This window comes from Hippocampus bargibanti, linkage group LG02, assembly GCF_051943395.1.
Source record: "Hippocampus bargibanti isolate YZ-2025 linkage group LG02, ASM5194339v1, whole genome shotgun sequence".
Lineage (NCBI taxonomy): Eukaryota > Metazoa > Chordata > Actinopteri > Syngnathiformes > Syngnathidae > Hippocampus > Hippocampus bargibanti.
The window spans coordinates 23,443,647-23,455,932 of NC_142735.1; the positions used below are offsets into that span (position 1 = coordinate 23,443,647).

General features: G+C 39.1%; 1 protein-coding gene across 38 annotated transcripts in view; it reads left to right on the top strand.

Moving 5' to 3' along the window:
- The window catches only part of ptprda (protein tyrosine phosphatase receptor type Da), a 348,859-nt gene that overhangs the window by 131,118 nt on the left and 205,455 nt on the right, over window positions 1–12,286 (top strand). For all 38 annotated transcript variants that reach the window (XM_088990303.1, XM_088990302.1, XM_088990306.1 and 35 more), the window contains exons 5-6: window positions 8,667–8,740; window positions 9,443–9,578. The gene's annotated coding sequence lies outside the window, so the exon portion shown is untranslated. The remainder of the gene's footprint in view (window positions 1–8,666; window positions 8,741–9,442; window positions 9,579–12,286) is intronic.

Below are 12,286 nucleotides of genomic sequence, written 5' to 3' on the forward strand. Positions count from 1 at the left end.
CCCTGGTGGAGTCCCACCTCCACCTTGAATTCCTCAGTCACACCGACAGCACACCTCACAACTGTCTTCCAGTCATGATACATGTCTTGCACCGCTCTGACATACTTTTCTGTCACTCCAGACTTCCTAATGCAATACCACAGTTCTTCTCTGGGCAACCTGTCGTACGCTTTCTCCAGATCTACAAAGACACAATGCAATTCCTTCTGACCTTCTCTGTACTTCGCTATCAGCATTCTTAAAGCAAACACTGCATCCGTCGTACTTTTTTTTGTCATGAAGCCATACTGCTGCTCACAAATGTTCACTACTGCTCTTAGTCTAGCTTCAATTACTCTTTCCCAGAGTTTCATTATATGGCTCATCAACTAATTTTAATTTAATTTAATTTAATTTAATTTAATTTAATTTAATTTAATTTAATTTAATTTAATTTAATTTAATTATATTTTATTTTATACTCTTATCCTACTATACTATATACTATACTATACTATATTATACTATACTATACTATACTATACTATACTATACTATACCGTACCATACCGTATCATATCATATCATATCATATCATATCATATCATATCATATCATATCATATCATATCATATCATATGACATGCCTCATCATATGATATATGATACGATACGATACAATACGATATATTATATTATATTATATTATATTATATTATATTATATTATATTATATTATATTGGATTGGATTGGATTGGATTGGATTGGATTGGATTGGATTGGATTGGATTGGATTGGATTGAATTGGATTGATGGATTGATGTATTTATTGATTTATTTATTGATTAGTGTATTTTTTATGTATTTGTTTGTTTCGTTGTTTATGTTTGATTGTTATGTATGTTTATTTTTTAATGTTATTGATGCAACTAAACTCTGAATGGTTTCTAAAAGTTGTTTTTAAGAGTAATGGTATAAAACTGTCATGATCTGGTTGCCGACCAACGGGTGGCGCTTTCTGCCCCGCCTCCACCTGCACAGGTGCTGGTCGTCCCGATCAGTGGCAGACTGCCACATTCTGATTGGCGACCAATGGGTGGCGCTGTCGGCCCTGCCTGCATTCGCGCAGGTGCTGGTCGTTCCAATCAGTGGCAGTCAAAATGACTCCCAGCACGACCATTCGGTGTCGGGTCATTGTATTGTATGCTGTGCATGTGTTTGTTTCATCTTGGCAGACTTTTACTCTTGGTTTTTCTTTAATACTTTGTATTTTTCTGTTCTGATGATTTTTGATGTTTTAGATTTTGTTCCTGCTGACTTTATTTTAATACAATTTCTCAAATGCAACCTGGTGCTCCCTCCTGCTTGCTTATTTTGGGATCCACAACCGCCATCACCACCTTGCAAACCGTGACAAAAACTAATAGAACATGGCGGTCTGGGTTTATAGGTTGTGGTATATCATGGGTGTGTACACGTTTTTTGTCACAACCCCTTTGGCTTCTCATTTTGTTGATTGTTGTTTTATTTATGTTCCTCTTTACATATTGGTAAATTCCCTGGTGTCTTTTGGCTTACAGTACTTGGACATTAAATCTCATTCTAATATCAATTTGACATTTTCTACCAATAATTCCAAACTGTTCCGCCTGGCTAGTCCACAAAGGTGATCAGGAATTCATTGAGTTACTTCTCACACGGAATAACATCCATTACATTGATGCTGAATCTCTCATTTGGGGTTATATTATTATAGATTTATGGATTTTATATGTATATTGCCTCGATCAAAAACAAAAAGTGACGTTGGTTGTCCTTTAAAGTATTCAACGTACAGGTGTTAAAGTCAAAGCCCAGGGGCCAAATCTGGCCCACCACATAATTTTATTCGGGCTGCGAAAGCAAATCAAATGCTTACTAAAGTTCAACCCAAAGTTTCAAATTGTCGTATGTTAACCACAATAACAGACATTATTCTTGACTCCAGATATAAAAACGGTTATTCATTCATTTGTTATGCACTCTATACAGTAAAGTCTCGTTATATCGATATCGGATATATCGATAGTCCCGGTTATATCGATACTATTTCTATGCACGCACTGAGAAAATTACATGCAAACAGGGTCGGATATATCGATAGTCTCGGTTATATCGATATTTTTTCGGACTCCCTTGAATATCGATATAACGAGACTTTACTGTATGTATTACGTGAAGGGGATGAAATATTCTAATGGCTTCCTCAAATTTATAACGACTACCGAGAAGAAACCATAACTACATTGTGGCCCGCGGCAGAAAAATGAGTTTCCCACCCATCATTTAAAGGACAACTGACACCACTTTTTTGTTTCTGAACTGACATCAGAAAAACGTTTTATAGCATCTAAAATACCCAAAACACGCAGTATGATATTTTTATTCAAATGCACAATACCAATAAAAATGACTTAAAGTGTCCAAAATCTGCAAAAAATTGAGCTGCGAATTGGGCATTTTCAGAAAGTTGCGCCCCCAGTTCGTGACGTCACACCAAAATGTCTTGCCTTGCTCGAGAATTAAAACAATGGCTTCAGATTCGGAGAAGATGCTTTCTTGTTACACATCCAGTTAGCAATCGATTAAAGACATTCTTCCGGGTCATTTTGAGGAATCAAGACTCATGTGTAGCACCCCGAGAAAATGGAGAACATGGCGCCAGAGCTCCGTTGATTTGTCTGCTTGGAATTTGTGTCCGCGAATATCAAATAGTTGTCTTGGTGCAACGCACAACGATTTACCATCGCATTATTTATGTGTTTTCCTTCTAATTTCGCCATTAACACGAAATTTTCAGACCAAACAAAGTACCGCAAAATGCATTCTGTGTCCTTTCCCAAAATGCATTGTGTGTCTCTTTCTCGGTCACGGGCGTGCCTGACGTGACGTGACGTCAGGAATCGTCACCAACTCAAAAACAAGACTTCCTCAATATTCAGCGCGAGTCTTAAAACGTAAAATATAGCTATATGCGGTGGAATCTTTGTAAAATACGCTCAGTAGAAGTCATTTGAAGTGATTTTACAAATTATCGACACAACTTGTCCGGGGCGTCGTTGTCCTTTAAACTATTGTTTACTGCCCATTTACATGTGACACGGAACGGAATACAAGGCGTTAGCATGAATGCTAATAAACCAAATGCTATTTTAGTCTTGTTTGACATTCAAAGTGATACACCACAAACCCCAGCTGTAAACATTCCGTTCAATCCAGAAATGTTTTTTTCTAATCCAAAAGTTTGATCCTCCACCTGGAGACATTTATCACATTGTTCCACCTTTCCGATCCCACTGTGACGACGAGATATTTGTTCTTATTTGCCATTGACAGCTCAATGTGCACTCTTGTGTGTAACAGAAGCATAAATGCAGCGAGGAAATGTATTTGGCCTCACTGTCAGGTTTACTTCCTCTTTCGCTTGGAATAAATAAATAAATAAATAAATAAATAAATAAATAAATAAATAAATAAATGCAAAGATAAAAAGAGAAATAAATAAATAAATACATACATAAGTACATAAATAAATAAACAATAATACATACATAAACAAATAAGTAAATGGGTAAATAAATAAATAAGCAACCATCCAAATGAATAAATAAATAAATAATAAATAGTCAGAAAAATGCATAAAAATGCGTAAATGAACAAATAAATAAATACATAAATAAATGTTGGATAAATATGGCTATATGGTTCATGGCTATAGATCATTTAATAATTGATACGTGTTTGCCTTCAAAGTTGAGTTCTTCAAGAGTAAATATGTGGTTGTGTTGTTGTTTTGGTTTTTGTTTTTTGGTTATTTCCTACCATGTTTATAAGTGCAATAAAATAAAATTGTAATAGAATCCGATTTTGGTATATTAAAGCAATGTCAAATGTGAAATATTGTGTTCCATGTTTTGGAACTCATGCAAAGTCCATGTATGCCCGAAAACGACAATATGTGGTGTGTTTTTAATCCCACAACAGAGCCATACAGAATTCGGTGAAAACTAACTTGCAATATAAGGCTCCTTTCCATAATTACTTCTCTTGCCTTTGTTTAATTAAATCCATTCTGTCTCACATTATTGCCCGGACTCCTCGGAGACGGCTTCGGCGCTCCTCTTGCCTGTGAAGTGAAAATGAAACAGGCAAGATGGATGGCGAGTGCGTGTGGGAAGTCCCGAGACTCCAGACAGCGGCTCATCAACCCCTCCGGCCCCCAAACCAAGCCATTCCAACACCCCCACGGCTCCACGTTTTCTCCCATGCTCGTCAAATGCCATTCTTTCCTGCCCACTGAGCGAACAACCTGAGATGATCACCCAGATATACAAGAGCAGCCCCCCACCCACTTAACACTCTCATTCCCGATTCAAATTAACAATGCAAGGCGGCGAGGTTGGGGAAGGAGGCACAGGTGAGGGAGGAAAAATGGGTCAACCTACCACGAAAGGGAATGTTGGGCTTTGGCGGAACGGTAGCGCCGACTAGTTGCGGAGCTCGGAAATCACACCCCTATGTGCCTTTATGCACACTTGTGGAGACCACAACAGAATCATCAATCTCATTCAATTGTGACAACACCGGTTGGCGAGATAATGATAATTACATCACATGGGCCGGTGAAGCTGCAGATCTGACAGTAGACAACATTAAAAAAAAAAAACACATTTTCTCGTCCATTTTTAACTAATTCACTGCCATTCCCAAATGTATTCGGGTTTTGGTTTTTCTTGCAGGAGGTGCTGATAAAGCGCTGGTCAGACCTCTGGCAATATTTTTCCCTTCCACGAGTGGGCAGCATTTGCCTTTTGTCCATGTTAGCGCTTTGTTAAAGCTTCTGCTGTTGTTAAAACACTATGTAAATCAATATGTATGTATTGTATTGTATGTTGGACAGTCGCCCCCATTTCAAGCTCAGATAACTCCAGACTTATATTAATCTTTTTTTCTTATGCTGAATTGAATGTTTATGTAGTCCTAAAACTTGGTATTCTGTGGGTCCTTCAATTTGAGTGAAAATGATGAAAACCCTGGCACTGGAGTTGACACGTTTTTGCACATAGTCTGCCAGTGAATGTGTTAACCAGGGGACTAATTCAGCATATTAGAAGCTCTGTTACAATACAGTTTTCTGCCACTAGAAGGGGATAAAAAAACAGTTATTTATTTACTAGATATGATTGGTTGAAGAAGAAAGCCAACAATGAAAATTATGGATGAAGCAACAAAAACTCAAAGGTCATTGGATTGGATTAGCCTTTATTAGTCTCACAGTGGAGAAATTTACATTTCACAGCAACACAGTGATGAAATGACAAACAGTGCAATACAGCTTTGTTTAGATGGCACTTTCACAAATGCTGCAATTCTGCAGTATTGTGGTACAGATCTAGTCAGCTGGAATTAGATGTGAGAGGGTCCTTGGCCACTTTTGACAGGGAAAGTTAGGCCCAAACCTCAAAAACGTTCACAACCTCCCTGAAATAAGAGACCGGATCAACTTTTATTTATTCAGATCAATGTAACGTTCGTCGCTGTCGTGCATTTTTGAGTACCCGTAACAAAAATCGTACATGGGTGTTTTCCCAAGTAAGTGGCAATCATATGCAACAGTCCTTAAATGCATTTGCCATCAGACGTGAGCTTGAAAGTCTGACACTTATTTCGACTCGTGGTCTTTGAAAGAGAGCACGTTTATCACCGCTTAGAGCTTGATCCCTCCCTTTATCCGATCTGTGCAAACAGTTCAAAATCGATCCGACAAAAGCTTTTAAAGTCGCCATCGTAATGTGAGGCGATACGGTGGCAGGAGAGGTTGTATATTTAAGATCATATTTTCCGGCGGGAGCGAGCCGGCCGGGGTGGTGCTGCTAAAGAGACAGAGGGGAAAAGAAGGTGTCGAATATCCTGAAAGTGGCATACGGACGGACCTTCTTCGTTTTCACTTAAGCCTTAATGTGTTTTCCCTTCTTCACAACATCCCCACTGCGTCTCCAACTCCATCAAGCCATTACCCTCCGCGTCTCTTGTGCCATACTTGCACTTTGCAAGCTTATCTGCACATCCGGGTAAGGATGGAAGCAATATCCCTACTTCATGACGCTTTTGCCTTTTTAATCACTTCGGGGTTGCACCTGAATTACACCAACCGGAATTACACCAACCGAGCACCTGCATTATGCCAATCTGATGCAGCATCGTTTTTAGCCGTTTGTGATTTATGGCAAATTATCATAGTTCATCTACTGTCTTATGGGGTTCTATTTTCCGTCCTTAAAATGGACGTTACGGTGTTTTGGGTATGAGGCTGGAACTGATTCATGGCAATTCAATTCATTTCAATGGAAAAAGAGAACTTTTTAAAAAATACAAATATTGAGTATGCTCACTGAACTTTAAACTCTTATCTTAAGACATCACTGCATACCCTAGCTCTATTTCTGTAACGATTTGCAAGGTGGTGGTGGTGGACCCCCAAAAAAGCAGGCAAAAGGCAGGATCAGGGTGTATTTGACAAATTATATTAACTCATTCACTGCAATTGATGAATGTATTCGGGAATTGAAAATATGACGTAGAGGACCATTCCTAAATGTGTTCGTTTTTTTTTCATGCTTGGGTGCCGATAAAGCGCTGGCAATGGCCTCTGGCAATGGCCTCTGGCAATGTGTTTTCTTTTCCACAAGGGGACGACATTTCCCTTTTTCCATGTTAGTGCTTTGCTCCAGCTTCAGCTTTTGGTAAACCACTATGTATGTATTGCATTGTATTTTGGCCAGCCACCCTCATTTCAAGCTCACAGAACTCCAAACCCATACAATTCAGGAATTAACTATTTTTTCTGATCAAAGAAAAAAGTCTAAGGTATTGTCAGAGATATGACAGACAGTCACCGTGGACAGAGACTCAGAACCAGAAAGATTGTCCCCACTGCCGGCAGGAGACGCAGTCATCAGATGACATACGTCTGAATTGTGCGCCCCTCTGCCAAGCTATTTATTGAGAGTATATGCAAATTACAATGATATATTAGTAAAACACAGTTTTCTTGATTATAATGCCACGCCTCTGGGCGTTCTGAGCACCAACAGCTGCAAGCAGTAAAACATAAGACATTTTAATTGGTTGTCTTTTCCAAAAACTGATAAGTTTGTAATCTGGCGCTTGTGCAGGATGTTTAAGCCGTAAATAACTTTGGTGGAAAAGGAGTATCTCAAGCCCTAAATTCTTTGCAAGGCCAGACCTTCTAGAATCTTGATGGAGACGACAGTTCACCTTGCCGTGTCTGTTTCACTCAGATTTACTGTGGCCATCTGCGCTTTGACTGTAAGCCCATTGTTTAGTTGGTCAGCAAAGCACGGCACTTTTAAACATGATAAATTATTTTTCTCCATCAGGTATCTAACGCTATATTGAATGACTATGTAGTCCTAAAACTCAATATTCTGTTGGACTTGGAATTCAAGTGACAATGATAAAAACCCTGGCACTGGAGTGGACACATTTTTGCACGAACAAAACCTCAAACAACAAAGTCATCAGAACAAAAAAAAAGGTCCAAAGTAGCAAATGAAACCACAAGTAAAATATGGCAAGATGAAACAAACCTGACTGGGTGAAACACACAATGACCTGACACTGAATGGTTGTGCCGGGAGTCCTTTTAACTGCCACTGATTAAAATGACGAACTCCTGTGCAGCTGCAGGCGGGGCCCGACAGTGCCACTCGTTGGTCGCAAACCCAAACGTGATAATTTCCCATTAGTAATAATAAAACGGCATCATCTTGGTCCATTTTTGACATATGTTTGAAATTTGGTAGGCAAGATGGTCTTTGTGTGTCTGTGTAAGCTCTCAGTCATACAGGAGTGGTCCATCGATGACAAGGTTTCTTCAGCCGTCATCTGTACTTCTTTGAAGGTGTCGGACGTTTCGCTTCTTATCCAAGAAAACTAAAGTCTTACTGGTAGTAGTAAGACTTTAGTTTGCTGACGAAATTTCTTGGATAAGAAGTGAAACGTCCGACACCTTCAAAGAAGTACAGATGACGGCTGAAGAAACCTTTTCTTCGATGGTCTTTGTGTGTTTCTTGAAAAATAATGACTTAACATTTTTTTTAAGAACCTGACTGATTCATTTAGTACGAAAATGTTATATTTGGGCCTTAAAATATGAACCCACCGACCCAACCCAATCCTTCTGTGGAATTTGCACAATTCATGTTGAACATAATGAATATTCTAGTGATGCCAGGCAGACGGGAACGAGCCGGAACAGAAGCGCCACTCTTCCGCTTGTGTTCATTTGGAGCTGCCTTGTTTGAGCCTGATGAGTTGAGCGCAGACTTTTTCGACACAATGGTGTCAAACTCAAAAGCGAGCTGTGATGTTGAAGCAGCTCGCTTGCTCGCACAAAGAGAGCAAACGCCGCCGCACCTGCCGCATGTGTTGGAAACCAACACTTGGGATGGGAAAAAGGCAGGTTGCGTGGCAGCTGATCACTAATTTGCCACATTTGGCCGAGCGGATGGGGTTGCCAAAAATCACACCAAATCATGTTTTTGTTTTGAATCACAATAGACATAAATGGCAAGAACAAAGTCGATGCATTGACCTTTGAACTTATCTGTTTGTGTTTCTTCAGGGAAATTTGGAGGAGTTTTGTTCATTTTCATCCTGGTCTGAAGCAGCAATAGCAACTCTTATTCTTTATAATCGGTAAGAATGAGACACATACACACAATGTCCAGTGATTCATTTCATTGTTTTATCATCTTATTTATGGTTTTATTGTTCTGGTGTTTATTGTTCTTTTAATTGTAACGTGTCCTTGGGTATTTTGAAAGCGCATGTATTATTCTTATTATTATTATTATTATTATTATTATTATTATTATTATTATTATTATTATTATTATTATTATTATTATTGGATGGCACGTTTTTTTTTTTTTAATGTTCCTCAAATGCCATTTTCTTCATTTTTTTCATACATAGTTGAGTATGTTTCATTATTTCCTAGCCCTAGATCAGATCATAAAAACCCATACTGTACGGAAAACAGATTTGGATACAATGCATAACTGATGATGCAGCGACCTCGAGTGGTTAGCAGTGTTTACTGCAGTTGCAATTTCAAGCAACTTCATGGCAACCATTTATTTAGCTTTATTTTATCGTGGAAGTTATTCTTCATTTACGTGGGTTGTTTTTTTGTACTTGTTTTGTTTGTATTTGATTGTGTTTGGGGAAATTATTCTAATATTTGTGTTCTAGGTCTATGTCTAGAAAATACGTATTTGTGTTCTAGTGTATTATACTTTATTTTATTTTATTTTTTTGATTCTGAGACTTATTGATACTTTTTGATTGTAGTATTCATTCAATTGAGCTCTCTGCCTATTTTTTTGTCCCATTTAGCGCGCTAGTTGCCATTGTCTATTCCTGGTACAGCCGCTCAGCAAGGGCGTGCTAGTTTCACCAGTGGGGCAGCAAGGTACACCCGTGGCTCCGGAACAGCATGTCGGCACCTGCATGACCGCAGCCTCATTTAACGGTAAGTTGCCCCACTTTGTAAGATAAACAGCATCCTCTCTGTCAAAAAAGTACAAAAATGTGTTTTGAAACACTCAAGAAGACAAAACAAACGTGTTCAACTAGAAAATTATATCTGTGATCTCTCTCCCCAACACCAATGTAACTCATTTGCATACATTAATCACGTAAATCAACAGAGCGCAGCAGCGTCAACGCTTGGAAGCAGCTTGTTATTTTTTCTGACGTACAATAGAACTAATAAAAAACTCATTGGAAGGAAACCACTGAGGGGATGAGCAGCAATATGACGAGCAAACTATGATGATTCCGGTCACGTGAAAGGAAATGCTGCAGCATGCGCATCAAGAGATGAAATTTGCCCCTGACTCCACCATCCTCCTTCAAGCATACGGGCATTAAATTAAAACTCCCACTAGATGGCGGCATTTTTTCACCAAGACGTCTGAAATAAAAGGCACACGAAACATCTTTCTGAATTATTCAACGTCTTGTATGAGGTCCTGAAAGGGCACATGAAATACAATCGAAAAATAACATCAATGTAAATGTAAAGAAAAATGATTTTCACTTTACTGGCAGTGAGGTAGCACATCAAGACATTTCAAAAGGTGCACTTCACTGTCTGAAATGAATATAATATATATCAGTGACGTGCGGTGAGGTTCATTGCTGGTGAGGCACTGACGTCATCACAGTCAGATTTACAAACATGAACTCTACAGAGTAGCTTATTCACCATTTGATTGGCAACAGTTATCATGTTTTGTTTAAAATGTCATGTCAGCATTCTTTATATCAGAATCAGAATCAGAATAACTTTATTTGTCCCGCAATGGGGAAATTTGCAGTCCACAGCAGCAATTGAAGAGGGATGGGGTTGGGGTCGGAGTGAAAGGATAGAAAACAAGATATTCTAAGCATAACAAAATAAAAATGTCAACTGTACACTGTGCAAATGTAGATGTGCAAAAACCGTTCTATAAACAAGACATACAAGCAAGACGTACATAGTGCAGAATCAAGAAATGCATTTAGATATATTGCAACAACCCATATTTACAAGTGTCCAGTTTTTTTTTTTTTTTTTTTTTTTCACATGTGATCATTGGGAATTGTGAAGCCTGACAGCAGTCGGTAGGAACGAGCGGCGGTACCTCTCCTTCTTGCAGCGCGGGTGTAATAGTCTCTGGTTAAAGGAGCTACCCAGAGCTGTCAGGATGGGCAGGAGGGGGTGGGAGGGGCTGTCCGTCATAGCTTTTAGTTTAGCTAGCGTCCGTCTGTTGCCCACCTCCTCTAGAGAGTCCAGCGAGCAGCCCACGACAGAACTGGCCCGCTTGACGAAGCGCTCCAGTCTTTTTCTGTCCCGGGTGGTGATGCTGCCTGACCAGCAGACAATGCCATAGTGGATGGCTGATGCCACCACAGAGTCATAGAAAGTCTTTAGGAGTGACCCCTGAACTCCAAAAGACCTCAGTTTCCTGAGGAGGAAGAGTTTGTATATATACAAACTGTAGCATAGAAAAAAAAGAATAAAAAAAACGTTATTATACTGTTACCTTTACTTGTAAAGTAATTGAAGTCTCAGCGCCGCTCCTTCTGAAGAAATGCATCAATAACTTCTTTGTAGAAGCCTTCCTTACCTTTCTTCAGTTTTAAAAGTCTCTGTCTCAATGGGGATCACTGCCAGAAAAGGAAGTCGTCTTTGATCAGTCCTGTTCCGACTGTATGCTTTCAGTATTTTGTGCTGAGAATGATTGCTCCACTGATGCTGTAGTAGCTGGAACAGTGAGCACGAGCTGGAGCAACTTTGTCGCCTCAGGAATAGTTGTAATGAGGTGACTTCTGGCCCAAAAAGCTGAGAAGCTGTCCAGGATATTTACATCCATTCTTCACAATTTGTGAGCTATACTGCAGCTCTCACTGCAGAGCAAGCCAGCACAGGTAGCATAGTCATTGCGCAATCCATGGTGAGGCTCAGCCGGCTGCTGCCTCACCGCTCGTCTCTACTTAGTATTTGAACGGTAAATGTGAAAATTCAGCGATTTTGAAAAAAAAAAAAAAATAAATAAATTGTGAAGTTAAATGGAAAAGAAATTTAAAGTACAAATCACTCAATAAATATACCGTAACTGTTTAATTTTTTTTTTCATTTGATATTTCCATGATGACAGGTGAGGCACGGCCTCACCTGCCTCCCCTGACGACACGTCACTGATATAGAGTAAACTGTTGTTTTCAGTATCACATAGTCGGAATTGATGGACAGACAAAATATAAAAAATATTTTTTTAAACACGAAAAAAGTTAGGTGTAGAAACATAAAGTTTGACTGACTTTTGACGTTACAATGTTTTGTGTGTGTTTGTTTTGTTATGGCAATCACCTCTACTAAATTTGGCAATTTAAAAACACCAATGTCACAATTTAAATGTAACCAGCATTTACATGTCACGCATATTCGATCCAAACATCAGATAGATTTATCTACACATCAGCACTCAAACACAAAACAAACAACAAAGCTCTCGGTCGAATATCTTCATGCCAAAGTTTTTTCACGCTCTAGTGCTAAATCCCCATCCATCCACTAGATGGCAGTCAAGCACAATAGAATAAACCAGCGTAACCATTGCAACGGAAATTAACTTTTCATTGACTGTTCTGATAAAATACACGATCTATTGGGATGCGGAAGTGAAGCATCTG